Raw genomic sequence first — 27,680 nt, forward strand, 5'->3', positions numbered from 1 at the left:
TAATGTTGTAAAAATGCTCTAGAAGCTAAAGTCGCAGAAATGTCACACATATTTGGCCTGCAACTTTCTGTGCGACAAATTCAGACAGGAAAAATCAGTATAAATCCTTAGAAAATTATCCCCCAGTGTCTCCATCTGCTGGCGGTATTGAATAAGCATTGCTGCACTGATGGGGTATGCATTAGACGAAAAAAAAGAAGAAAAAGAAGAATAATACGCCCAGAAAAGAGGCGAAAAGGAGAAAAACGTAAAAAAACGTGAAAAAAAAGTAAGAGGAAGAGAAGGGAAAAAAAGGTGGAAATGGGTTTAAAAGTGATTTCGGCGGAGAAATATATATATATATATATATATATATATATATATATATATATATATGCGCACACACACACATAGATATAAACGTATTCTCCGTTGAGATATTGCAGCCGCTGCTGTGTCCAGGCCCAGGAGCCTTAGCACTGTGCTGTGATGTCACTCAATACCACTGACATCACTAGGTGTAAACAACATCTCTCCTTTGCTGTGTATGTGACTATGGAGCTGTTTGGTGATGTCGTCTATTACGGCCTTCATAGAAGCAACAGGAGATTGTTGCATCCATCTTGAACCCTCAGAACTACAGTGCTATGATGTCACTCACTTCCACAGGCCTTGCAGAGTGTAAACAACAACAACCCAGCTTTGTTGTGTATGTAACCAAAGGGATTTGTGATGTCACCTAGAACCTTCACAGCAGCGACAGCTTTATGAGGAGCATCAGCACTGCTCTGCCTGAGCAGAACCATCACCGCCATAGGTTGTCAAATAACCCGGATTTAACCCACACAGGTAAGTCCAATGGGGTGCAGGCATGTCCTCTATGCTTACAGCTTCCCGTGGGTGTTGGTTTGATACCGTTTGGGGACAGCCAAGGAGGCATCTGCAGGCAACAAAGGTAGGTGTGTGCTTGTGTGTGTGTTTCCTATGCAGATCCTAAGCCCAGTGTCACATGCAAGTAGGAGGAGTAAGAAGGGTTCCTGGCAAATCCGGGTTATGGATTGCATTTAAAAAGGCCCCGTGGGAGTGCAATGGGCCCCTGTCTTGCTGCTTAGCAATAATGGTATGGGTTTAGGTTCTGCTGTGTGTACTGGTGGTTGACTGCCCCCCAGCCCAGAGTGTGCATGGAAAATTGTCTGGCAGCCTCCCTGACAGCAAGCAGTGATAGTGCCCATGAAGGGGACCTTGTTGGGCCCGCCCCTTTCACGGTTATCGCTTCTCGGCCTTTTGGCTAAGATCAAGTGTAGTATCTGTTCTTATCAGTTTAATATCTGATACGTCCCCTATCTGGGGACCATATATTAAATGGATTTTTGAGAACGGGGGCCGATTTCGAAGCTTGCTTCCGTCGCCCTATGCATTGACCCGATATGGCAGTATCTTCGGGTACAGTGCACCACCCCCTTACAGGGTTAAAAAGAAAGATTCCTACTTTCATTGCTACCTGCTTGCTGGCTAGCCAGCTAGCCAGCCCTGTGGGCCTTGCTGCTGCTGCAGCCAAAAAACAAAAGGTGGTGCTGCTGCTGCTTCTGCTGCTTCTGCTTCTGCTTGTGTCTGGCCCCTGTTGGAGCGTCCAGGCACAGGACTTCTGCTGCTGCTGACTAAATGGCCTCCTTAATTGGATCATTTGAGTAGCCAGCACACCTGTGCAGGTAGGGCATGACATGATAGGCAGCTGCCTTGATAGCGGGTGGGTGCTGAATGTTCCTAATTGACAAAATAAGATTAATGCTTATGAAGAAATATAAAATCTCATCCCTTCCCCAATATCGCGCCACACCCCTACCCCTTAATTCCCTGGTTGAACGTGATGGACATATGTCTTTTTTCGACCGTACTAACTATGTAACTATGTAACATAACATGGGGGGGGGTCTCCTGGCTGTTCACACAGGTGTGTCATTGCTGTACATTGACCATGCATTGCTTCTGTGGTATTGCAAAGGCAAAGACAAATGCTTCCAGCCATCCATTGCACTAATGGATTGGTCATCAGCTGGCTGTCTATGTCCCGCATCAATATAGACCAAAGTACAGAGGGTTAGGCTATGCTATTGTGCACCTACCTGATGCATCAGAAGGTGCGAGGCCCTTGCTAAATTCTGTGCACAGACTTTGAGATCTATGCTTTAGACTGTATCTAAACCTGCTCCAACATGGACTGACATTCTGGCCTACTTTCAGCCGATGCGACTTGTCTGTCGCTGAACAGTCGCTTTTTATGTATTCAGCACCTATGTATAATGTTGTAAAAATGCTCTAGAAGCTAAAGTCGCAGAAATGTCACACATATTTGGCCTGCAACTTTCTGTGCGACAAATTCAGACAGGAAAAATCAGTATAAATCCTTAGAAAATTATCCCCCAGTGTCTCCATCTGCTGGCGGTATTGAATAAGCATTGCTGCACTGATGGGGTATGCATTAGACGAAAAAAAAGAAGAAAAAGAAGAATAATACGCCCAGAAAAGAGGCGAAAAGGAGAAAAACGTAAAAAAACGTGAAAAAAAAGTAAGAGGAAGAGAAGGGAAAAAAAGGTGGAAATGGGTTTAAAAGTGATTTCGGCGGAGAAATATATATATATATATATATATATATATATATATATATATATATATGCGCACACACACACATAGATATAAACGTATTCTCCGTTGAGATATTGCAGCCGCTGCTGTGTCCAGGCCCAGGAGCCTTAGCACTGTGCTGTGATGTCACTCAATACCACTGACATCACTAGGTGTAAACAACATCTCTCCTTTGCTGTGTATGTGACTATGGAGCTGTTTGGTGATGTCGTCTATTACGGCCTTCATAGAAGCAACAGGAGATTGTTGCATCCATCTTGAACCCTCAGAACTACAGTGCTATGATGTCACTCACTTCCACAGGCCTTGCAGAGTGTAAACAACAACAACCCAGCTTTGTTGTGTATGTAACCAAAGGGATTTGTGATGTCACCTAGAACCTTCACAGCAGCGACAGCTTTATGAGGAGCATCAGTACTGCTCTGCCTGAGCAGAACCATCACCGCCATAGGTTGTCAAATAACCCGGATTTAACCCACACAGGTAAGTCCAATGGGGTGCAGGCATGTCCTCTATGCTTACAGCTTCCCGTGGGTGTTGGTTTGATACCGTTTGGGGACAGCCAAGGAGGCATCTGCAGGCAACAAAGGTAGGTGTGTGCTTGTGTGTGTGTTTCCTATGCAGATCCTAAGCCCAGTGTCACATGCAAGTAGGAGGAGTAAGAAGGGTTCCTGGCAAATCCGGGTTATGGATTGCATTTAAAAAGGCCCCGTGGGAGTGCAATGGGCCCCTGTCTTGCTGCTTAGCAATAATGGTATGGGTTTAGGTTCTGCTGTGTGTACTGGTGGTTGACTGCCCCCCAGCCCAGAGTGTGCATGGAAAATTGTCTGGCAGCCTCCCTGACAGCAAGCAGTGATAGTGCCCATGAAGGGGACCTTGTTGGGCCCGCCCCTTTCACGGTTATCGCTTCTCGGCCTTTTGGCTAAGATCAAGTGTAGTATCTGTTCTTATCAGTTTAATATCTGATACGTCCCCTATCTGGGGACCATATATTAAATGGATTTTTGAGAACGGGGGCCGATTTCGAAGCTTGCTTCCGTCGCCCTATGCATTGACCCGATATGGCAGTATCTTCGGGTACAGTGCACCACCCCCTTACAGGGTTAAAAAGAAAGATTCCTACTTTCATTGCTACCTGCTTGCTGGCTAGCCAGCTAGCCAGCCCTGTGGGCCTTGCTGCTGCTGCAGCCAAAAAACAAAAGGTGGTGCTGCTGCTGCTTCTGCTGCTTCTGCTTCTGCTTGTGTCTGGCCCCTGTTGGAGCGTCCAGGCACAGGACTTCTGCTGCTGCTGACTAAATGGCCTCCTTAATTGGATCATTTGAGTAGCCAGCACACCTGTGCAGGTAGGGCATGACATGATAGGCAGCTGCCTTGATAGCGGGTGGGTGCTGAATGTTCCTAATTGACAAAATAAGATTAATGCTTATGAAGAAATATAAAATCTCATCCCTTCCCCAATATCGCGCCACACCCCTACCCCTTAATTCCCTGGTTGAACGTGATGGACATATGTCTTTTTTCGACCGTACTAACTATGTAACTATGTAACATAACATGGGGGGGGGTCTCCTGGCTGTTCACACAGGTGTGTCATTGCTGTACATTGACCATGCATTGCTTCTGTGGTATTGCAAAGGCAAAGACAAATGCTTCCAGCCATCCATTGCACTAATGGATTGGTCATCAGCTGGCTGTCTATGTCCCGCATCAATATAGACCAAAGTACAGAGGGTTAGGCTATGCTATTGTGCACCTACCTGATGCATCAGAAGGTGCGAGGCCCTTGCTAAATTCTGTGCACAGACTTTGAGATCTATGCTTTAGACTGTATCTAAACCTGCTCCAACATGGACTGACATTCTGGCCTACTTTCAGCCGATGCGACTTGTCTGTCGCTGAACAGTCGCTTTTTATGTATTCAGCACCTATGTATAATGTTGTAAAAATGCTCTAGAAGCTAAAGTCGCAGAAATGTCACACATATTTGGCCTGCAACTTTCTGTGCGACAAATTCAGACAGGAAAAATCAGTATAAATCCTTAGAAAATTATCCCCCAGTGTCTCCATCTGCTGGCGGTATTGAATAAGCATTGCTGCACTGATGGGGTATGCATTAGACGAAAAAAAAGAAGAAAAAGAAGAATAATACGCCCAGAAAAGAGGCGAAAAGGAGAAAAACGTAAAAAAACGTGAAAAAAAAGTAAGAGGAAGAGAAGGGAAAAAAAGGTGGAAATGGGTTTAAAAGTGATTTCGGCGGAGAAATATATATATATATATATATATATATATATATATATATATATATATATGCGCACACACACACATAGATATAAAACGTATTCTCCGTTGAGATATTGCAGCCGCTGCTGTGTCCAGGCCCAGGAGCCTTAGCACTGTGCTGTGATGTCACTCAATACCACTGACATCACTAGGTGTAAACAACATCTCTCCTTTGCTGTGTATGTGACTATGGAGCTGTTTGGTGATGTCGTCTATTACGGCCTTCATAGAAGCAACAGGAGATTGTTGCATCCATCTTGAACCCTCAGAACTACAGTGCTATGATGTCACTCACTTCCACAGGCCTTGCAGAGTGTAAACAACAACAACCCAGCTTTGTTGTGTATGTAACCAAAGGGATTTGTGATGTCACCTAGAACCTTCACAGCAGCGACAGCTTTATGAGGAGCATCAGCACTGCTCTGCCTGAGCAGAACCATCACCGCCATAGGTTGTCAAATAACCCGGATTTAACCCACACAGGTAAGTCCAATGGGGTGCAGGCATGTCCTCTATGCTTACAGCTTCCCGTGGGTGTTGGTTTGATACCGTTTGGGGACAGCCAAGGAGGCATCTGCAGGCAACAAAGGTAGGTGTGTGCTTGTGTGTGTGTTTCCTATGCAGATCCTAAGCCCAGTGTCACATGCAAGTAGGAGGAGTAAGAAGGGTTCCTGGCAAATCCGGGTTATGGATTGCATTTAAAAAGGCCCCGTGGGAGTGCAATGGGCCCCTGTCTTGCTGCTTAGCAATAATGGTATGGGTTTAGGTTCTGCTGTGTGTACTGGTGGTTGACTGCCCCCCAGCCCAGAGTGTGCATGGAAAATTGTCTGGCAGCCTCCCTGACAGCAAGCAGTGATAGTGCCCATGAAGGGGACCTTGTTGGGCCCGCCCCTTTCACGGTTATCGCTTCTCGGCCTTTTGGCTAAGATCAAGTGTAGTATCTGTTCTTATCAGTTTAATATCTGATACGTCCCCTATCTGGGGACCATATATTAAATGGATTTTTGAGAACGGGGGCCGATTTCGAAGCTTGCTTCCGTCGCCCTATGCATTGACCCGATATGGCAGTATCTTCGGGTACAGTGCACCACCCCCTTACAGGGTTAAAAAGAAAGATTCCTACTTTCATTGCTACCTGCTTGCTGGCTAGCCAGCTAGCCAGCCCTGTGGGCCTTGCTGCTGCTGCAGCCAAAAAACAAAAGGTGGTGCTGCTGCTGCTTCTGCTGCTTCTGCTTCTGCTTGTGTCTGGCCCCTGTTGGAGCGTCCAGGCACAGGACTTCTGCTGCTGCTGACTAAATGGCCTCCTTAATTGGATCATTTGAGTAGCCAGCACACCTGTGCAGGTAGGGCATGACATGATAGGCAGCTGCCTTGATAGCGGGTGGGTGCTGAATGTTCCTAATTGACAAAATAAGATTAATGCTTATGAAGAAATATAAAATCTCATCCCTTCCCCAATATCGCGCCACACCCCTACCCCTTAATTCCCTGGTTGAACGTGATGGACATATGTCTTTTTTCGACCGTACTAACTATGTAACTATGTAACATAACATGGGGGGGGGGTCTCCTGGCTGTTCACACAGGTGTGTCATTGCTGTACATTGACCATGCATTGCTTCTGTGGTATTGCAAAGGCAAAGACAAATGCTTCCAGCCATCCATTGCACTAATGGATTGGTCATCAGCTGGCTGTCTATGTCCCGCATCAATATAGACCAAAGTACAGAGGGTTAGGCTATGCTATTGTGCACCTACCTGATGCATCAGAAGGTGCGAGGCCCTTGCTAAATTCTGTGCACAGACTTTGAGATCTATGCTTTAGACTGTATCTAAACCTGCTCCAACATGGACTGACATTCTGGCCTACTTTCAGCCGATGCGACTTGTCTGTCGCTGAACAGTCGCTTTTTATGTATTCAGCACCTATGTATAATGTTGTAAAAATGCTCTAGAAGCTAAAGTCGCAGAAATGTCACACATATTTGGCCTGCAACTTTCTGTGCGACAAATTCAGACAGGAAAAATCAGTATAAATCCTTAGAAAATTATCCCCCAGTGTCTCCATCTGCTGGCGGTATTGAATAAGCATTGCTGCACTGATGGGGTATGCATTAGACGAAAAAAAAGAAGAAAAAGAAGAATAATACGCCCAGAAAAGAGGCGAAAAGGAGAAAAACGTAAAAAAACGTGAAAAAAAAGTAAGAGGAAGAGAAGGGAAAAAAAGGTGGAAATGGGTTTAAAAGTGATTTCGGCGGAGAAATATATATATATATATATATATATATATATATATATATATATATATGCGCACACACACACATAGATATAAACGTATTCTCCGTTGAGATATTGCAGCCGCTGCTGTGTCCAGGCCCAGGAGCCTTAGCACTGTGCTGTGATGTCACTCAATACCACTGACATCACTAGGTGTAAACAACATCTCTCCTTTGCTGTGTATGTGACTATGGAGCTGTTTGGTGATGTCGTCTATTACGGCCTTCATAGAAGCAACAGGAGATTGTTGCATCCATCTTGAACCCTCAGAACTACAGTGCTATGATGTCACTCACTTCCACAGGCCTTGCAGAGTGTAAACAACAACAACCCAGCTTTGTTGTGTATGTAACCAAAGGGATTTGTGATGTCACCTAGAACCTTCACAGCAGCGACAGCTTTATGAGGAGCATCAGCACTGCTCTGCCTGAGCAGAACCATCACCGCCATAGGTTGTCAAATAACCCGGATTTAACCCACACAGGTAAGTCCAATGGGGTGCAGGCATGTCCTCTATGCTTACAGCTTCCCGTGGGTGTTGGTTTGATACCGTTTGGGGACAGCCAAGGAGGCATCTGCAGGCAACAAAGGTAGGTGTGTGCTTGTGTGTGTGTTTCCTATGCAGATCCTAAGCCCAGTGTCACATGCAAGTAGGAGGAGTAAGAAGGGTTCCTGGCAAATCCGGGTTATGGATTGCATTTAAAAAGGCCCCGTGGGAGTGCAATGGGCCCCTGTCTTGCTGCTTAGCAATAATGGTATGGGTTTAGGTTCTGCTGTGTGTACTGGTGGTTGACTGCCCCCCAGCCCAGAGTGTGCATGGAAAATTGTCTGGCAGCCTCCCTGACAGCAAGCAGTGATAGTGCCCATGAAGGGGACCTTGTTGGGCCCGCCCCTTTCACGGTTATCGCTTCTCGGCCTTTTGGCTAAGATCAAGTGTAGTATCTGTTCTTATCAGTTTAATATCTGATACGTCCCCTATCTGGGGACCATATATTAAATGGATTTTTGAGAACGGGGGCCGATTTCGAAGCTTGCTTCCGTCGCCCTATGCATTGACCCGATATGGCAGTATCTTCGGGTACAGTGCACCACCCCCTTACAGGGTTAAAAAGAAAGATTCCTACTTTCATTGCTACCTGCTTGCTGGCTAGCCAGCTAGCCAGCCCTGTGGGCCTTGCTGCTGCTGCAGCCAAAAAACAAAAGGTGGTGCTGCTGCTGCTTCTGCTGCTTCTGCTTCTGCTTGTGTCTGGCCCCTGTTGGAGCGTCCAGGCACAGGACTTCTGCTGCTGCTGACTAAATGGCCTCCTTAATTGGATCATTTGAGTAGCCAGCACACCTGTGCAGGTAGGGCATGACATGATAGGCAGCTGCCTTGATAGCGGGTGGGTGCTGAATGTTCCTAATTGACAAAATAAGATTAATGCTTATGAAGAAATATAAAATCTCATCCCTTCCCCAATATCGCGCCACACCCCTACCCCTTAATTCCCTGGTTGAACGTGATGGACATATGTCTTTTTTCGACCGTACTAACTATGTAACTATGTAACATAACATGGGGGGGGGTCTCCTGGCTGTTCACACAGGTGTGTCATTGCTGTACATTGACCATGCATTGCTTCTGTGGTATTGCAAAGGCAAAGACAAATGCTTCCAGCCATCCATTGCACTAATGGATTGGTCATCAGCTGGCTGTCTATGTCCCGCATCAATATAGACCAAAGTACAGAGGGTTAGGCTATGCTATTGTGCACCTACCTGATGCATCAGAAGGTGCGAGGCCCTTGCTAAATTCTGTGCACAGACTTTGAGATCTATGCTTTAGACTGTATCTAAACCTGCTCCAACATGGACTGACATTCTGGCCTACTTTCAGCCGATGCGACTTGTCTGTCGCTGAACAGTCGCTTTTTATGTATTCAGCACCTATGTATAATGTTGTAAAAATGCTCTAGAAGCTAAAGTCGCAGAAATGTCACACATATTTGGCCTGCAACTTTCTGTGCGACAAATTCAGACAGGAAAAATCAGTATAAATCCTTAGAAAATTATCCCCCAGTGTCTCCATCTGCTGGCGGTATTGAATAAGCATTGCTGCACTGATGGGGTATGCATTAGACGAAAAAAAAGAAGAAAAAGAAGAATAATACGCCCAGAAAAGAGGCGAAAAGGAGAAAAACGTAAAAAAACGTGAAAAAAAAGTAAGAGGAAGAGAAGGGAAAAAAAGGTGGAAATGGGTTTAAAAGTGATTTCGGCGGAGAAATATATATATATATATATATATATATATATATATATATATATATATATATATATATGCGCACACACACACATAGATATAAACGTATTCTCCGTTGAGATATTGCAGCCGCTGCTGTGTCCAGGCCCAGGAGCCTTAGCACTGTGCTGTGATGTCACTCAATACCACTGACATCACTAGGTGTAAACAACATCTCTCCTTTGCTGTGTATGTGACTATGGAGCTGTTTGGTGATGTCGTCTATTACGGCCTTCATAGAAGCAACAGGAGATTGTTGCATCCATCTTGAACCCTCAGAACTACAGTGCTATGATGTCACTCACTTCCACAGGCCTTGCAGAGTGTAAACAACAACAACCCAGCTTTGTTGTGTATGTAACCAAAGGGATTTGTGATGTCACCTAGAACCTTCACAGCAGCGACAGCTTTATGAGGAGCATCAGCACTGCTCTGCCTGAGCAGAACCATCACCGCCATAGGTTGTCAAATAACCCGGATTTAACCCACACAGGTAAGTCCAATGGGGTGCAGGCATGTCCTCTATGCTTACAGCTTCCCGTGGGTGTTGGTTTGATACCGTTTGGGGACAGCCAAGGAGGCATCTGCAGGCAACAAAGGTAGGTGTGTGCTTGTGTGTGTGTTTCCTATGCAGATCCTAAGCCCAGTGTCACATGCAAGTAGGAGGAGTAAGAAGGGTTCCTGGCAAATCCGGGTTATGGATTGCATTTAAAAAGGCCCCGTGGGAGTGCAATGGGCCCCTGTCTTGCTGCTTAGCAATAATGGTATGGGTTTAGGTTCTGCTGTGTGTACTGGTGGTTGACTGCCCCCCAGCCCAGAGTGTGCATGGAAAATTGTCTGGCAGCCTCCCTGACAGCAAGCAGTGATAGTGCCCATGAAGGGGACCTTGTTGGGCCCGCCCCTTTCACGGTTATCGCTTCTCGGCCTTTTGGCTAAGATCAAGTGTAGTATCTGTTCTTATCAGTTTAATATCTGATACGTCCCCTATCTGGGGACCATATATTAAATGGATTTTTGAGAACGGGGGCCGATTTCGAAGCTTGCTTCCGTCGCCCTATGCATTGACCCGATATGGCAGTATCTTCGGGTACAGTGCACCACCCCCTTACAGGGTTAAAAAGAAAGATTCCTACTTTCATTGCTACCTGCTTGCTGGCTAGCCAGCTAGCCAGCCCTGTGGGCCTTGCTGCTGCTGCAGCCAAAAAACAAAAGGTGGTGCTGCTGCTGCTTCTGCTGCTTCTGCTTCTGCTTGTGTCTGGCCCCTGTTGGAGCGTCCAGGCACAGGACTTCTGCTGCTGCTGACTAAATGGCCTCCTTAATTGGATCATTTGAGTAGCCAGCACACCTGTGCAGGTAGGGCATGACATGATAGGCAGCTGCCTTGATAGCGGGTGGGTGCTGAATGTTCCTAATTGACAAAATAAGATTAATGCTTATGAAGAAATATAAAATCTCATCCCTTCCCCAATATCGCGCCACACCCCTACCCCTTAATTCCCTGGTTGAACGTGATGGACATATGTCTTTTTTCGACCGTACTAACTATGTAACTATGTAACATAACATGGGGGGGGGTCTCCTGGCTGTTCACACAGGTGTGTCATTGCTGTACATTGACCATGCATTGCTTCTGTGGTATTGCAAAGGCAAAGACAAATGCTTCCAGCCATCCATTGCACTAATGGATTGGTCATCAGCTGGCTGTCTATGTCCCGCATCAATATAGACCAAAGTACAGAGGGTTAGGCTATGCTATTGTGCACCTACCTGATGCATCAGAAGGTGCGAGGCCCTTGCTAAATTCTGTGCACAGACTTTGAGATCTATGCTTTAGACTGTATCTAAACCTGCTCCAACATGGACTGACATTCTGGCCTACTTTCAGCCGATGCGACTTGTCTGTCGCTGAACAGTCGCTTTTTATGTATTCAGCACCTATGTATAATGTTGTAAAAATGCTCTAGAAGCTAAAGTCGCAGAAATGTCACACATATTTGGCCTGCAACTTTCTGTGCGACAAATTCAGACAGGAAAAATCAGTATAAATCCTTAGAAAATTATCCCCCAGTGTCTCCATCTGCTGGCGGTATTGAATAAGCATTGCTGCACTGATGGGGTATGCATTAGACGAAAAAAAAGAAGAAAAAGAAGAATAATACGCCCAGAAAAGAGGCGAAAAGGAGAAAAACGTAAAAAAACGTGAAAAAAAAGTAAGAGGAAGAGAAGGGAAAAAAAGGTGGAAATGGGTTTAAAAGTGATTTCGGCGGAGAAATATATATATATATATATATATATATATATATATATATATATATGCGCACACACACACATAGATATAAACGTATTCTCCGTTGAGATATTGCAGCCGCTGCTGTGTCCAGGCCCAGGAGCCTTAGCACTGTGCTGTGATGTCACTCAATACCACTGACATCACTAGGTGTAAACAACATCTCTCCTTTGCTGTGTATGTGACTATGGAGCTGTTTGGTGATGTCGTCTATTACGGCCTTCATAGAAGCAACAGCAGATTGTTGCATCCATCTTGAACCCTCAGAACTACAGTGCTATGATGTCACTCACTTCCACAGGCCTTGCAGAGTGTAAACAACAACAACCCAGCTTTGTTGTGTATGTAACCAAAGGGATTTGTGATGTCACCTAGAACCTTCACAGCAGCGACAGCTTTATGAGGAGCATCAGCACTGCTCTGCCTGAGCAGAACCATCACCGCCATAGGTTGTCAAATAACCCGGATTTAACCCACACAGGTAAGTCCAATGGGGTGCAGGCATGTCCTCTATGCTTACAGCTTCCCGTGGGTGTTGGTTTGATACCGTTTGGGGACAGCCAAGGAGGCATCTGCAGGCAACAAAGGTAGGTGTGTGCTTGTGTGTGTGTTTCCTATGCAGATCCTAAGCCCAGTGTCACATGCAAGTAGGAGGAGTAAGAAGGGTTCCTGGCAAATCCGGGTTATGGATTGCATTTAAAAAGGCCCCGTGGGAGTGCAATGGGCCCCTGTCTTGCTGCTTAGCAATAATGGTATGGGTTTAGGTTCTGCTGTGTGTACTGGTGGTTGACTGCCCCCCAGCCCAGAGTGTGCATGGAAAATTGTCTGGCAGCCTCCCTGACAGCAAGCAGTGATAGTGCCCATGAAGGGGACCTTGTTGGGCCCGCCCCTTTCACGGTTATCGCTTCTCGGCCTTTTGGCTAAGATCAAGTGTAGTATCTGTTCTTATCAGTTTAATATCTGATACGTCCCCTATCTGGGGACCATATATTAAATGGATTTTTGAGAACGGGGGCCGATTTCGAAGCTTGCTTCCGTCGCCCTATGCATTGACCCGATATGGCAGTATCTTCGGGTACAGTGCACCACCCCCTTACAGGGTTAAAAAGAAAGATTCCTACTTTCATTGCTACCTGCTTGCTGGCTAGCCAGCTAGCCAGCCCTGTGGGCCTTGCTGCTGCTGCAGCCAAAAAACAAAAGGTGGTGCTGCTGCTGCTTCTGCTGCTTCTGCTTCTGCTTGTGTCTGGCCCCTGTTGGAGCGTCCAGGCACAGGACTTCTGCTGCTGCTGACTAAATGGCCTCCTTAATTGGATCATTTGAGTAGCCAGCACACCTGTGCAGGTAGGGCATGACATGATAGGCAGCTGCCTTGATAGCGGGTGGGTGCTGAATGTTCCTAATTGACAAAATAAGATTAATGCTTATGAAGAAATATAAAATCTCATCCCTTCCCCAATATCGCGCCACACCCCTACCCCTTAATTCCCTGGTTGAACGTGATGGACATATGTCTTTTTTCGACCGTACTAACTATGTAACTATGTAACATAACATGGGGGGGGGTCTCCTGGCTGTTCACACAGGTGTGTCATTGCTGTACATTGACCATGCATTGCTTCTGTGGTATTGCAAAGGCAAAGACAAATGCTTCCAGCCATCCATTGCACTAATGGATTGGTCATCAGCTGGCTGTCTATGTCCCGCATCAATATAGACCAAAGTACAGAGGGTTAGGCTATGCTATTGTGCACCTACCTGATGCATCAGAAGGTGCGAGGCCCTTGCTAAATTCTGTGCACAGACTTTGAGATCTATGCTTTAGACTGTATCTAAACCTGCTCCAACATGGACTGACATTCTGGCCTACTTTCAGCCGATGCGACTTGTCTGTCGCTGAACAGTCGCTTTTTATGTATTCAGCACCTATGTATAATGTTGTAAAAATGCTCTAGAAGCTAAAGTCGCAGAAATGTCACACATATTTGGCCTGCAACTTTCTGTGCGACAAATTCAGACAGGAAAAATCAGTATAAATCCTTAGAAAATTATCCCCCAGTGTCTCCATCTGCTGGCGGTATTGAATAAGCATTGCTGCACTGATGGGGTATGCATTAGACGAAAAAAAAGAAGAAAAAGAAGAATAATACGCCCAGAAAAGAGGCGAAAAGGAGAAAAACGTAAAAAAACGTGAAAAAAAAGTAAGAGGAAGAGAAGGGAAAAAAAGGTGGAAATGGGTTTAAAAGTGATTTCGGCGGAGAAATATATATATATATATATATATATATATATATATATATATATATATATATGCGCACACACACACATAGATATAAACGTATTCTCCGTTGAGATATTGCAGCCGCTGCTGTGTCCAGGCCCAGGAGCCTTAGCACTGTGCTGTGATGTCACTCAATACCACTGACATCACTAGGTGTAAACAACATCTCTCCTTTGCTGTGTATGTGACTATGGAGCTGTTTGGTGATGTCGTCTATTACGGCCTTCATAGAAGCAACAGGAGATTGTTGCATCCATCTTGAACCCTCAGAACTACAGTGCTATGATGTCACTCACTTCCACAGGCCTTGCAGAGTGTAAACAACAACAACCCAGCTTTGTTGTGTATGTAACCAAAGGGATTTGTGATGTCACCTAGAACCTTCACAGCAGCGACAGCTTTATGAGGAGCATCAGCACTGCTCTGCCTGAGCAGAACCATCACCGCCATAGGTTGTCAAATAACCCGGATTTAACCCACACAGGTAAGTCCAATGGGGTGCAGGCATGTCCTCTATGCTTACAGCTTCCCGTGGGTGTTGGTTTGATACCGTTTGGGGACAGCCAAGGAGGCATCTGCAGGCAACAAAGGTAGGTGTGTGCTTGTGTGTGTGTTTCCTATGCAGATCCTAAGCCCAGTGTCACATGCAAGTAGGAGGAGTAAGAAGGGTTCCTGGCAAATCCGGGTTATGGATTGCATTTAAAAAGGCCCCGTGGGAGTGCAATGGGCCCCTGTCTTGCTGCTTAGCAATAATGGTATGGGTTTAGGTTCTGCTGTGTGTACTGGTGGTTGACTGCCCCCCAGCCCAGAGTGTGCATGGAAAATTGTCTGGCAGCCTCCCTGACAGCAAGCAGTGATAGTGCCCATGAAGGGGACCTTGTTGGGCCCGCCCCTTTCACGGTTATCGCTTCTCGGCCTTTTGGCTAAGATCAAGTGTAGTATCTGTTCTTATCAGTTTAATATCTGATACGTCCCCTATCTGGGGACCATATATTAAATGGATTTTTGAGAACGGGGGCCGATTTCGAAGCTTGCTTCCGTCGCCCTATGCATTGACCCGATATGGCAGTATCTTCGGGTACAGTGCACCACCCCCTTACAGGGTTAAAAAGAAAGATTCCTACTTTCATTGCTACCTGCTTGCTGGCTAGCCAGCTAGCCAGCCCTGTGGGCCTTGCTGCTGCTGCAGCCAAAAAACAAAAGGTGGTGCTGCTGCTGCTTCTGCTGCTTCTGCTTCTGCTTGTGTCTGGCCCCTGTTGGAGCGTCCAGGCACAGGACTTCTGCTGCTGCTGACTAAATGGCCTCCTTAATTGGTTCATTTGAGTAGCCAGCACACCTGTGCAGGTAGGGCATGTTATGATAGGCAGCTGCCTTGATAGCGGGTGGGTGCTGAATGTTCCTAATTGACAAAATAAGATTAATGCTTATGAAGAAATATAAAATCTCATCCCTTCCCCAATATCGCGCCACACCCCTACCCCTTAATTCCCTGGTTGAACGTGATGGACATATGTCTTTTTTCGACCGTACTAACTATGTAACTATGTAACATAACATGGGGGGGGGGTCTCCTGGCTGTTCACACAGGTGTGTCATTGCTGTACATTGACCATGCATTGCTTCTGTGGTATTGCAAAGGCAAAGACAAATGCTTCCAGCCATCCATTGCACTAATGGATTGGTCATCAGCTGGCTGTCTATGTCCCGCATCAATATAGACCAAAGTACAGAGGGTTAGGCTATGCTATTGTGCACCTACCTGATGCATCAGAAGGTGCGAGGCCCTTGCTAAATTCTGTGCACAGACTTTGAGATCTATGCTTTAGACTGTATCTAAACCTGCTCCAACATGGACTGACATTCTGGCCTACTTTCAGCCGATGCGACTTGTCTGTCGCTGAACAGTCGCTTTTTATGTATTCAGCACCTATGTATAATGTTGTAAAAATGCTCTAGAAGCTAAAGTCGCAGAAATGTCACACATATTTGGCCTGCAACTTTCTGTGCGACAAATTCAGACAGGAAAAATCAGTATAAATCCTTAGAAAATTATCCCCCAGTGTCTCCATCTGCTGGCGGTATTGAATAAGCATTGCTGCACTGATGGGGTATGCATTAGACGAAAAAAAAGAAGAAAAAGAAGAATAATACGCCCAGAAAAGAGGCGAAAAGGAGAAAAACTTAAAAAAACGTGAAAAAAAAGTAAGAGGAAGAGAAGGGAAAAAAAGGTGGAAATGGGTTTAAAAGTGATTTCGGCGGAGAAATATATATATATATATATATATATATATATATATATATATATATGCGCACACACACACATAGATATAAACGTATTCTCCGTTGAGATATTGCAGCCGCTGCTGTGTCCAGGCCCAGGAGCCTTAGCACTGTGCTGTGATGTCACTCAATACCACTGACATCACTAGGTGTAAACAACATCTCTCCTTTGCTGTGTATGTGACTATGGAGCTGTTTGGTGATGTCGTCTATTACGGCCTTCATAGAAGCAACAGGAGATTGTTGCATCCATCTTGAACCCTCAGAACTACAGTGCTATGATGTCACTCACTTCCACAGGCCTTGCAGAGTGTAAACAACAACAACCCAGCTTTGTTGTGTATGTAACCAAAGGGATTTGTGATGTCACCTAGAACCTTCACAGCAGCGACAGCTTTATGAGGAGCATCAGCACTGCTCTGCCTGAGCAGAACCATCACCGCCATAGGTTGTCAAATAACCCGGATTTAACCCACACAGGTAAGTCCAATGGGGTGCAGGCATGTCCTCTATGCTTACAGCTTCCCGTGGGTGTTGGTTTGATACCGTTTGGGGACAGCCAAGGAGGCATCTGCAGGCAACAAAGGTAGGTGTGTGCTTGTGTGTGTGTTTCCTATGCAGATCCTAAGCCCAGTGTCACATGCAAGTAGGAGGAGTAAGAAGGGTTCCTGGCAAATCCGGGTTATGGATTGCATTTAAAAAGGCCCCGTGGGAGTGCAATGGGCCCCTGTCTTGCTGCTTAGCAATAATGGTATGGGTTTAGGTTCTGCTGTGTGTACTGGTGGTTGACTGCCCCCCAGCCCAGAGTGTGCATGGAAAATTGTCTGGCAGCCTCCCTGACAGCAAGCAGTGATAGTGCCCATGAAGGGGACCTTGTTGGGCCCGCCCCTTTCACGGTTATCGCTTCTCGGCCTTTTGGCTAAGATCAAGTGTAGTATCTGTTCTTATCAGTTTAATATCTGATACGTCCCCTATCTGGGGACCATATATTAAATGGATTTTTGAGAACGGGGGCCGATTTCGAAGCTTGCTTCCGTCGCCCTATGCATTGACCCGATATGGCAGTATCTTCGGGTACAGTGCACCACCCCCTTACAGGGTTAAAAAGAAAGATTCCTACTTTCATTGCTACCTGCTTGCTGGCTAGCCAGCTAGCCAGCCCTGTGGGCCTTGCTGCTGCTGCAGCCAAAAAACAAAAGGTGGTGCTGCTGCTGCTTCTGCTGCTTCTGCTTCTGCTTGTGTCTGGCCCCTGTTGGAGCGTCCAGGCACAGGACTTCTGCTGCTGCTGACTAAATGGCCTCCTTAATTGGATCATTTGAGTAGCCAGCACACCTGTGCAGGTAGGGCATGACATGATAGGCAGCTGCCTTGATAGCGGGTGGGTGCTGAATGTTCCTAATTGACAAAATAAGATTAATGCTTATGAAGAAATATAAAATCTCATCCCTTCCCCAATATCGCGCCACACCCCTACCCCTTAATTCCCTGGTTGAACGTGATGGACATATGTCTTTTTTCGACCGTACTAACTATGTAACTATGTAACATAACATGGGGGGGGGTCTCCTGGCTGTTCACACAGGTGTGTCATTGCTGTACATTGACCATGCATTGCTTCTGTGGTATTGCAAAGGCAAAGACAAATGCTTCCAGCCATCCATTGCACTAATGGATTGGTCATCAGCTGGCTGTCTATGTCCCGCATCAATATAGACCAAAGTACAGAGGGTTAGGCTATGCTATTGTGCACCTACCTGATGCATCAGAAGGTGCGAGGCCCTTGCTAAATTCTGTGCACAGACTTTGAGATCTATGCTTTAGACTGTATCTAAACCTGCTCCAACATGGACTGACATTCTGGCCTACTTTCAGCCGATGCGACTTGTCTGTCGCTGAACAGTCGCTTTTTATGTATTCAGCACCTATGTATAATGTTGTAAAAATGCTCTAGAAGCTAAAGTCGCAGAAATGTCACACATATTTGGCCTGCAACTTTCTGTGCGACAAATTCAGACAGGAAAAATCAGTATAAATCCTTAGAAAATTATCCCCCAGTGTCTCCATCTGCTGGCGGTATTGAATAAGCATTGCTGCACTGATGGGGTATGCATTAGACGAAAAAAAAGAAGAAAAAGAAGAATAATACGCCCAGAAAAGAGGCGAAAAGGAGAAAAACGTAAAAAAACGTGAAAAAAAAGTAAGAGGAAGAGAAGGGAAAAAAAGGTGGAAATGGGTTTAAAAGTGATTTCGGCGGAGAAATATATATATATATATATATATATATATATATATATATATATATATATGCGCACACACACACATAGATATAAACGTATTCTCCGTTGAGATATTGCAGCCGCTGCTGTGTCCAGGCCCAGGAGCCTTAGCACTGTGCTGTGATGTCACTCAATACCACTGACATCACTAGGTGTAAACAACATCTCTCCTTTGCTGTGTATGTGACTATGGAGCTGTTTGGTGATGTCGTCTATTACGGCCTTCATAGAAGCAACAGGAGATTGTTGCATCCATCTTGAACCCTCAGAACTACAGTGCTATGATGTCACTCACTTCCACAGGCCTTGCAGAGTGTAAACAACAACAACCCAGCTTTGTTGTGTATGTAACCAAAGGGATTTGTGATGTCACCTAGAACCTTCACAGCAGCGACAGCTTTATGAGGAGCATCAGCACTGCTCTGCCTGAGCAGAACCATCACCGCCATAGGTTGTCAAATAACCCGGATTTAACCCACACAGGTAAGTCCAATGGGGTGCAGGCATGTCCTCTATGCTTACAGCTTCCCGTGGGTGTTGGTTTGATACCGTTTGGGGACAGCCAAGGAGGCATCTGCAGGCAACAAAGGTAGGTGTGTGCTTGTGTGTGTGTTTCCTATGCAGATCCTAAGCCCAGTGTCACATGCAAGTAGGAGGAGTAAGAAGGGTTCCTGGCAAATCCGGGTTATGGATTGCATTTAAAAAGGCCCCGTGGGAGTGCAATGGGCCCCTGTCTTGCTGCTTAGCAATAATGGTATGGGTTTAGGTTCTGCTGTGTGTACTGGTGGTTGACTGCCCCCCAGCCCAGAGTGTGCATGGAAAATTGTCTGGCAGCCTCCCTGACAGCAAGCAGTGATAGTGCCCATGAAGGGGACCTTGTTGGGCCCGCCCCTTTCACGGTTATCGCTTCTCGGCCTTTTGGCTAAGATCAAGTGTAGTATCTGTTCTTATCAGTTTAATATCTGATACGTCCCCTATCTGGGGACCATATATTAAATGGATTTTTGAGAACGGGGGCCGATTTCGAAGCTTGCTTCCGTCGCCCTATGCATTGACCCGATATGGCAGTATCTTCGGGTACAGTGCACCACCCCCTTACAGGGTTAAAAAGAAAGATTCCTACTTTCATTGCTACCTGCTTGCTGGCTAGCCAGCTAGCCAGCCCTGTGGGCCTTGCTGCTGCTGCAGCCAAAAAACAAAAGGTGGTGCTGCTGCTGCTTCTGCTGCTTCTGCTTCTGCTTGTGTCTGGCCCCTGTTGGAGCGTCCAGGCACAGGACTTCTGCTGCTGCTGACTAAATGGCCTCCTTAATTGGATCATTTGAGTAGCCAGCACACCTGTGCAGGTAGGGCATGACATGATAGGCAGCTGCCTTGATAGCGGGTGGGTGCTGAATGTTCCTAATTGACAAAATAAGATTAATGCTTATGAAGAAATATAAAATCTCATCCCTTCCCCAATATCGCGCCACACCCCTACCCCTTAATTCCCTGGTTGAACGTGATGGACATATGTCTTTTTTCGACCGTACTAACTATGTAACTATGTAACATAACATGGGGGGGGGGGTCTCCTGGCTGTTCACACAGGTGTGTCATTGCTGTACATTGACCATGCATTGCTTCTGTGGTATTGCAAAGGCAAAGACAAATGCTTCCAGCCATCCATTGCACTAATGGATTGGTCATCAGCTGGCTGTCTATGTCCCGCATCAATATAGACCAAAGTACAGAGGGTTAGGCTATGCTATTGTGCACCTACCTGATGCATCAGAAGGTGCGAGGCCCTTGCTAAATTCTGTGCACAGACTTTGAGATCTATGCTTTAGACTGTATCTAAACCTGCTCCAACATGGACTGACATTCTGGCCTACTTTCAGCCGATGCGACTTGTCTGTCGCTGAACAGTCGCTTTTTATGTATTCAGCACCTATGTATAATGTTGTAAAAATGCTCTAGAAGCTAAAGTCGCAGAAATGTCACACATATTTGGCCTGCAACTTTCTGTGCGACAAATTCAGACAGGAAAAATCAGTATAAATCCTTAGAAAATTATCCCCCAGTGTCTCCATCTGCTGGCGGTATTGAATAAGCATTGCTGCACTGATGGGGTATGCATTAGACGAAAAAAAAGAAGAAAAAGAAGAATAATACGCCCAGAAAAGAGGCGAAAAGGAGAAAAACGTAAAAAAACGTGAAAAAAAAGTAAGAGGAAGAGAAGGGAAAAAAAGGTGGAAATGGGTTTAAAAGTGATTTCGGCGGAGAAATATATATATATATATATATATATATATATATATATATATATATATATATATATATATGCGCACACACACACATAGATATAAACGTATTCTCCGTTGAGATATTGCAGCCGCTGCTGTGTCCAGGCCCAGGAGCCTTAGCACTGTGCTGTGATGTCACTCAATACCACTGACATCACTAGGTGTAAACAAAATCTCTCCTTTGCTGTGTATGTGACTATGGAGCTGTTTGGTGATGTCGTCTATTACGGCCTTCATAGAAGCAACAGGAGATTGTTGCATCCATCTTGAACCCTCAGAACTACAGTGCTATGATGTCACTCACTTCCACAGGCCTTGCAGAGTGTAAACAACAACAACCCAGCTTTGTTGTGTATGTAACCAAAGGGATTTGTGATGTCACCTAGAACCTTCACAGCAGCGACAGCTTTATGAGGAGCATCAGCACTGCTCTGCCTGAGCAGAACCATCACCGCCATAGGTTGTCAAATAACCCGGATTTAACCCACACAGGTAAGTCCAATGGGGTGCAGGCATGTCCTCTATGCTTACAGCTTCCCGTGGGTGTTGGTTTGATACCGTTTGGGGACAGCCAAGGAGGCATCTGCAGGCAACAAAGGTAGGTGTGTGCTTGTGTGTGTGTTTCCTATGCAGATCCTAAGCCCAGTGTCACATGCAAGTAGGAGGAGTAAGAAGGGTTCCTGGCAAATCCGGGTTATGGATTGCATTTAAAAAGGCCCCGTGGGAGTGCAATGGGCCCCTGTCTTGCTGCTTAGCAATAATGGTATGGGTTTAGGTTCTGCTGTGTGTACTGGTGGTTGACTGCCCCCCAGCCCAGAGTGTGCATGGAAAATTGTCTGGCAGCCTCCCTGACAGCAAGCAGTGATAGTGCCCATGAAGGGGACCTTGTTGGGCCCGCCCCTTTCACGGTTATCGCTTCTCGGCCTTTTGGCTAAGATCAAGTGTAGTATCTGTTCTTATCAGTTTAATATCTGATACGTCCCCTATCTGGGGACCATATATTAAATGGATTTTTGAGAACGGGGGCCGATTTCGAAGCTTGCTTCCGTCGCCCTATGCATTGACCCGATATGGCAGTATCTTCGGGTACAGTGCACCACCCCCTTACAGGGTTAAAAAGAAAGATTCCTACTTTCATTGCTACCTGCTTGCTGGCTAGCCAGCTAGCCAGCCCTGTGGGCCTTGCTGCTGCTGCAGCCAAAAAACAAAAGGTGGTGCTGCTGCTGCTTCTGCTGCTTCTGCTTCTGCTTGTGTCTGGCCCCTGTTGGAGCGTCCAGGCACAGGACTTCTGCTGCTGCTGACTAAATGGCCTCCTTAATTGGTTCATTTGAGTAGCCAGCACACCTGTGCAGGTAGGGCATGTTATGATAGGCAGCTGCCTTGATAGCGGGTGGGTGCTGAATGTTCCTAATTGACAAAATAAGATTAATGCTTATGAAGAAATATAAAATCTCATCCCTTCCCCAATATCGCGCCACACCCCTACCCCTTAATTCCCTGGTTGAACGTGATGGACATATGTCTTTTTTCGACCGTACTAACTATGTAACTATGTAACATAACATGGGGGGGGGTCTCCTGGCTGTTCACACAGGTGTGTCATTGCTGTACATTGACCATGCATTGCTTCTGTGGTATTGCAAAGGCAAAGACAAATGCTTCCAGCCATCCATTGCACTAATGGATTGGTCATCAGCTGGCTGTCTATGTCCCGCATCAATATAGACCAAAGTACAGAGGGTTAGGCTATGCTATTGTGCACCTACCTGATGCATCAGAAGGTGCGAGGCCCTTGCTAAATTCTGTGCACAGACTTTGAGATCTATGCTTTAGACTGTATCTAAACCTGCTCCAACATGGACTGACATTCTGGCCTACTTTCAGCCGATGCGACTTGTCTGTCGCTGAACAGTCGCTTTTTATGTATTCAGCACCTATGTATAATGTTGTAAAAATGCTCTAGAAGCTAAAGTCGCAGAAATGTCACACATATTTGGCCTGCAACTTTCTGTGCGACAAATTCAGACAGGAAAAATCAGTATAAATCCTTAGAAAATTATCCCCCAGTGTCTCCATCTGCTGGCGGTATTGAATAAGCATTGCTGCACTGATGGGGTATGCATTAGACGAAAAAAAAGAAGAAAAAGAAGAATAATACGCCCAGAAAAGAGGCGAAAAGGAGAAAAACGTAAAAAAACGTGAAAAAAAAGTAAGAGGAAGAGAAGGGAAAAAAAGGTGGAAATGGGTTTAAAAGTGATTTCGGCGGAGAAATATATATATATATATATATATATATATATATATATATATATATGCGCACACACACACATAGATATAAACGTATTCTCCGTTGAGATATTGCAGCCGCTGCTGTGTCCAGGCCCAGGAGCCTTAGCACTGTGCTGTGATGTCACTCAATACCACTGACATCACTAGGTGTAAACAACATCTCTCCTTTGCTGTGTATGTGACTATGGAGCTGTTTGGTGATGTCGTCTATTACGGCCTTCATAGAAGCAACAGGAGATTGTTGCATCCATCTTGAACCCTCAGAACTACAGTGCTATGATGTCACTCACTTCCACAGGCCTTGCAGAGTGTAAACAACAACAACCCAGCTTTGTTGTGTATGTAACCAAAGGGATTTGTGATGTCACCTAGAACCTTCACAGCAGCGACAGCTTTATGAGGAGCATCAGCACTGCTCTGCCTGAGCAGAACCATCACCGCCATAGGTTGTCAAATAACCCGGATTTAACCCACACAGGTAAGTCCAATGGGGTGCAGGCATGTCCTCTATGCTTACAGCTTCCCGTGGGTGTTGGTTTGATACCGTTTGGGGACAGCCAAGGAGGCATCTGCAGGCAACAAAGGTAGGTGTGTGCTTGTGTGTGTGTTTCCTATGCAGATCCTAAGCCCAGTGTCACATGCAAGTAGGAGGAGTAAGAAGGGTTCCTGGCAAATCCGGGTTATGGATTGCATTTAAAAAGGCCCCGTGGGAGTGCAATGGGCCCCTGTCTTGCTGCTTAGCAATAATGGTATGGGTTTAGGTTCTGCTGTGTGTACTGGTGGTTGACTGCCCCCCAGCCCAGAGTGTGCATGGAAAATTGTCTGGCAGCCTCCCTGACAGCAAGCAGTGATAGTGCCCATGAAGGGGACCTTGTTGGGCCCGCCCCTTTCACGGTTATCGCTTCTCGGCCTTTTGGCTAAGATCAAGTGTAGTATCTGTTCTTATCAGTTTAATATCTGATACGTCCCCTATCTGGGGACCATATATTAAATGGATTTTTGAGAACGGGGGCCGATTTCGAAGCTTGCTTCCGTCGCCCTATGCATTGACCCGATATGGCAGTATCTTCGGGTACAGTGCACCACCCCCTTACAGGGTTAAAAAGAAAGATTCCTACTTTCATTGCTACCTGCTTGCTGGCTAGCCAGCTAGCCAGCCCTGTGGGCCTTGCTGCTGCTGCAGCCAAAAAACAAAAGGTGGTGCTGCTGCTGCTTCTGCTGCTTCTGCTTCTGCTTGTGTCTGGCCCCTGTTGGAGCGTCCAGGCACAGGACTTCTGCTGCTGCTGACTAAATGGCCTCCTTAATTGGATCATTTGAGTAGCCAGCACACCTGTGCAGGTAGGGCATGACATGATAGGCAGCTGCCTTGATAGCGGGTGGGTGCTGAATGTTCCTAATTGACAAAATAAGATTAATGCTTATGAAGAAATATAAAATCTCATCCCTTCCCCAATATCGCGCCACACCCCTACCCCTTAATTCCCTGGTTGAACGTGATGGACATATGTCTTTTTTCGACCGTACTAACTATGTAACTATGTAACATAACATGGGGGGGGGTCTCCTGGCTGTTCACACAGGTGTGTCATTGCTGTACATTGACCATGCATTGCTTCTGTGGTATTGCAAAGGCAAAGACAAATGCTTCCAGCCATCCATTGCACTAATGGATTGGTCATCAGCTGGCTGTCTATGTCCCGCATCAATATAGACCAAAGTACAGAGGGTTAGGCTATGCTATTGTGCACCTACCTGATGCATCAGAAGGTGCGAGGCCCTTGCTAAATTCTGTGCACAGACTTTGAGATCTATGCTTTAGACTGTATCTAAACCTGCTCCAACATGGACTGACATTCTGGCCTACTTTCAGCCGATGCGACTTGTCTGTCGCTGAACAGTCGCTTTTTATGTATTCAGCACCTATGTATAATGTTGTAAAAATGCTCTAGAAGCTAAAGTCGCAGAAATGTCACACATATTTGGCCTGCAACTTTCTGTGCGACAAATTCAGACAGGAAAAATCAGTATAAATCCTTAGAAAATTATCCCCCAGTGTCTCCATCTGCTGGCGGTATTGAATAAGCATTGCTGCACTGATGGGGTATGCATTAGACGAAAAAAAAGAAGAAAAAGAAGAATAATACGCCCAGAAAAGAGGCGAAAAGGAGAAAAACGTAAAAAAACGTGAAAAAAAAGTAAGAGGAAGAGAAGGGAAAAAAAGGTGGAAATGGGTTTAAAAGTGATTTCGGCGGAGAAATATATATATATATATATATGTATATATATATATATATATATATATATATATATGCGCACACACACACATAGATATAAACGTATTCTCCGTTGAGATATTGCAGCCGCTGCTGTGTCCAGGCCCAGGAGCCTTAGCACTGTGCTGTGATGTCACTCAATACCACTGACATCACTAGGTGTAAACAACATCTCTCCTTTGCTGTGTATGTGACTATGGAGCTGTTTGGTGATGTCGTCTATTACGGCCTTCATAGAAGCAACAGGAGATTGTTGCATCCATCTTGAACCCTCAGAACTACAGTGCTATGATGTCACTCACTTCCACAGGCCTTGCAGAGTGTAAACAACAACAACCCAGCTTTGTTGTGTATGTAACCAAAGGGATTTGTGATGTCACCTAGAACCTTCACAGCAGCGACAGCTTTATGAGGAGCATCAGCACTGCTCTGCCTGAGCAGAACCATCACCGCCATAGGTTGTCAAATAACCCGGATTTAACCCACACAGGTAAGTCCAATGGGGTGCAGGCATGTCCTCTATGCTTACAGCTTCCCGTGGGTGTTGGTTTGATACCGTTTGGGGACAGCCAAGGAGGCATCTGCAGGCAACAAAGGTAGGTGTGTGCTTGTGTGTGTGTTTCCTATGCAGATCCTAAGCCCAGTGTCACATGCAAGTAGGAGGAGTAAGAAGGGTTCCTGGCAAATCCGGGTTATGGATTGCATTTAAAAAGGCCCCGTGGGAGTGCAATGGGCCCCTGTCTTGCTGCTTAGCAATAATGGTATGGGTTTAGGTTCTGCTGTGTGTACTGGTGGTTGACTGCCCCCCAGCCCAGAGTGTGCATGGAAAATTGTCTGGCAGCCTCCCTGACAGCAAGCAGTGATAGTGCCCATGAAGGGGACCTTGTTGGGCCCGCCCCTTTCACGGTTATCGCTTCTCGGCCTTTTGGCTAAGATCAAGTGTAGTATCTGTTCTTATCAGTTTAATATCTGATACGTCCCCTATCTGGGGACCATATATTAAATGGATTTTTGAGAACGGGGGCCGATTTCGAAGCTTGCTTCCGTCGCCCTATGCATTGACCCGATATGGCAGTATCTTCGGGTACAGTGCACCACCCCCTTACAGGGTTAAAAAGAAAGATTCCTACTTTCATTGCTACCTGCTTGCTGGCTAGCCAGCTAGCCAGCCCTGTGGGCCTTGCTGCTGCTGCAGCCAAAAAACAAAAGGTGCTGCTGCTGCTGCTTCTGCTGCTTCTGCTTCTGCTTGTGTCTGGCCCCTGTTGGAGCGTCCAGGCACAGGACTTCTGCTGCTGCTGACTAAATGGCCTCCTTAATTGGATCATTTGAGTAGCCAGCACACCTGTGCAGGTAGGGCATGACATGATAGGCAGCTGCCTTGATAGCGGGTGGGTGCTGAATGTTCCTAATTGACAAAATAAGATTAATGCTTATGAAGAAATATAAAATCTCATCCCTTCCCCAATATCGCGCCACACCCCTACCCCTTAATTCCCTGGTTGAACGTGATGGACATATGTCTTTTTTCGACCGTACTAACTATGTAACTATGTAACATAACATGGGGGGGGGTCTCCTGGCTGTTCACACAGGTGTGTCATTGCTGTACATTGACCATGCATTGCTTCTGTGGTATTGCAAAGGCAAAGACAAATGCTTCCAGCCATCCATTGCACTAATGGATTGGTCATCAGCTGGCTGTCTATGTCCCGCATCAATATAGACCAAAGTACAGAGGGTTAGGCTATGCTATTGTGCACCTACCTGATGCATCAGAAGGTGCGAGGCCCTTGCTAAATTCTGTGCACAGACTTTGAGATCTATGCTTTAGACTGTATCTAAACCTGCTCCAACATGGACTGACATTCTGGCCTACTTTCAGCCGATGCGACTTGTCTGTCGCTGAACAGTCGCTTTTTATGTATTCAGCACCTATGTATAATGTTGTAAAAATGCTCTAGAAGCTAAAGTCGCAGAAATGTCACACATATTTGGCCTGCAACTTTCTGTGCGACAAATTCAGACAGGAAAAATCAGTATAAATCCTTAGAAAATTATCCCCCAGTGTCTCCATCTGCTGGCGGTATTGAATAAGCATTGCTGCACTGATGGGGTATGCATTAGACGAAAAAAAAGAAGAAAAAGAAGAATAATACGCCCAGAAAAGAGGCGAAAAGGAGAAAAACGTAAAAAAACGTGAAAAAAAAGTAAGAGGAAGAGAAGGGAAAAAAAGGTGGAAATGGGTTTAAAAGTGATTT

At 45.9% G+C, this 27,680-nt stretch overlaps 12 non-coding genes across 12 annotated transcripts; all 12 read left to right on the forward strand.

Annotated features, from left to right (window-relative positions):
* The first annotated feature begins 1,247 nt into the window (after positions 1–1,247).
* On the forward strand, positions 1,248–1,438 carry LOC130302711 (U2 spliceosomal RNA). Its single transcript, XR_008852877.1, has one exon. It is a non-coding gene; the product is annotated as a U2 spliceosomal RNA (small nuclear RNA).
* Positions 1,439–3,524: 2,086 nt separating this feature from the next.
* LOC130302712 (U2 spliceosomal RNA) lies at positions 3,525–3,715 on the forward strand. Its single transcript, XR_008852878.1, has one exon. It is a non-coding gene; the product is annotated as a U2 spliceosomal RNA (small nuclear RNA).
* Positions 3,716–5,804: 2,089 nt separating this feature from the next.
* LOC130302713 (U2 spliceosomal RNA) lies at positions 5,805–5,995 on the forward strand. The gene has a single exon (XR_008852879.1). It is a non-coding gene; the product is annotated as a U2 spliceosomal RNA (small nuclear RNA).
* Positions 5,996–8,082: 2,087 nt separating this feature from the next.
* LOC130302715 (U2 spliceosomal RNA) lies at positions 8,083–8,273 on the forward strand. The gene has a single exon (XR_008852881.1). It is a non-coding gene; the product is annotated as a U2 spliceosomal RNA (small nuclear RNA).
* A 2,096-nt stretch (positions 8,274–10,369) lies between these two features.
* On the forward strand, positions 10,370–10,560 carry LOC130302716 (U2 spliceosomal RNA). The gene has a single exon (XR_008852882.1). It is a non-coding gene; the product is annotated as a U2 spliceosomal RNA (small nuclear RNA).
* A 2,084-nt stretch (positions 10,561–12,644) lies between these two features.
* LOC130302717 (U2 spliceosomal RNA) lies at positions 12,645–12,835 on the forward strand. Its single transcript, XR_008852883.1, has one exon. It is a non-coding gene; the product is annotated as a U2 spliceosomal RNA (small nuclear RNA).
* A 2,090-nt stretch (positions 12,836–14,925) lies between these two features.
* Positions 14,926–15,116, forward strand: LOC130302718 (U2 spliceosomal RNA). Its single transcript, XR_008852884.1, has one exon. It is a non-coding gene; the product is annotated as a U2 spliceosomal RNA (small nuclear RNA).
* Positions 15,117–17,201: 2,085 nt separating this feature from the next.
* LOC130302719 (U2 spliceosomal RNA) lies at positions 17,202–17,392 on the forward strand. Its single transcript, XR_008852885.1, has one exon. It is a non-coding gene; the product is annotated as a U2 spliceosomal RNA (small nuclear RNA).
* A 2,088-nt stretch (positions 17,393–19,480) lies between these two features.
* On the forward strand, positions 19,481–19,671 carry LOC130302720 (U2 spliceosomal RNA). The gene has a single exon (XR_008852886.1). It is a non-coding gene; the product is annotated as a U2 spliceosomal RNA (small nuclear RNA).
* Positions 19,672–21,771: 2,100 nt separating this feature from the next.
* LOC130302721 (U2 spliceosomal RNA) lies at positions 21,772–21,962 on the forward strand. The gene has a single exon (XR_008852887.1). It is a non-coding gene; the product is annotated as a U2 spliceosomal RNA (small nuclear RNA).
* A 2,084-nt stretch (positions 21,963–24,046) lies between these two features.
* Positions 24,047–24,237, forward strand: LOC130302722 (U2 spliceosomal RNA). The gene has a single exon (XR_008852888.1). It is a non-coding gene; the product is annotated as a U2 spliceosomal RNA (small nuclear RNA).
* Positions 24,238–26,331: 2,094 nt separating this feature from the next.
* LOC130302723 (U2 spliceosomal RNA) lies at positions 26,332–26,522 on the forward strand. The gene has a single exon (XR_008852889.1). It is a non-coding gene; the product is annotated as a U2 spliceosomal RNA (small nuclear RNA).
* The last annotated feature ends 1,158 nt before the right edge of the window (positions 26,523–27,680 follow it).

Source organism: Hyla sarda, unplaced genomic scaffold (assembly GCF_029499605.1).
Source record: "Hyla sarda isolate aHylSar1 unplaced genomic scaffold, aHylSar1.hap1 scaffold_1178, whole genome shotgun sequence".
NCBI lineage: Eukaryota > Metazoa > Chordata > Amphibia > Anura > Hylidae > Hyla > Hyla sarda.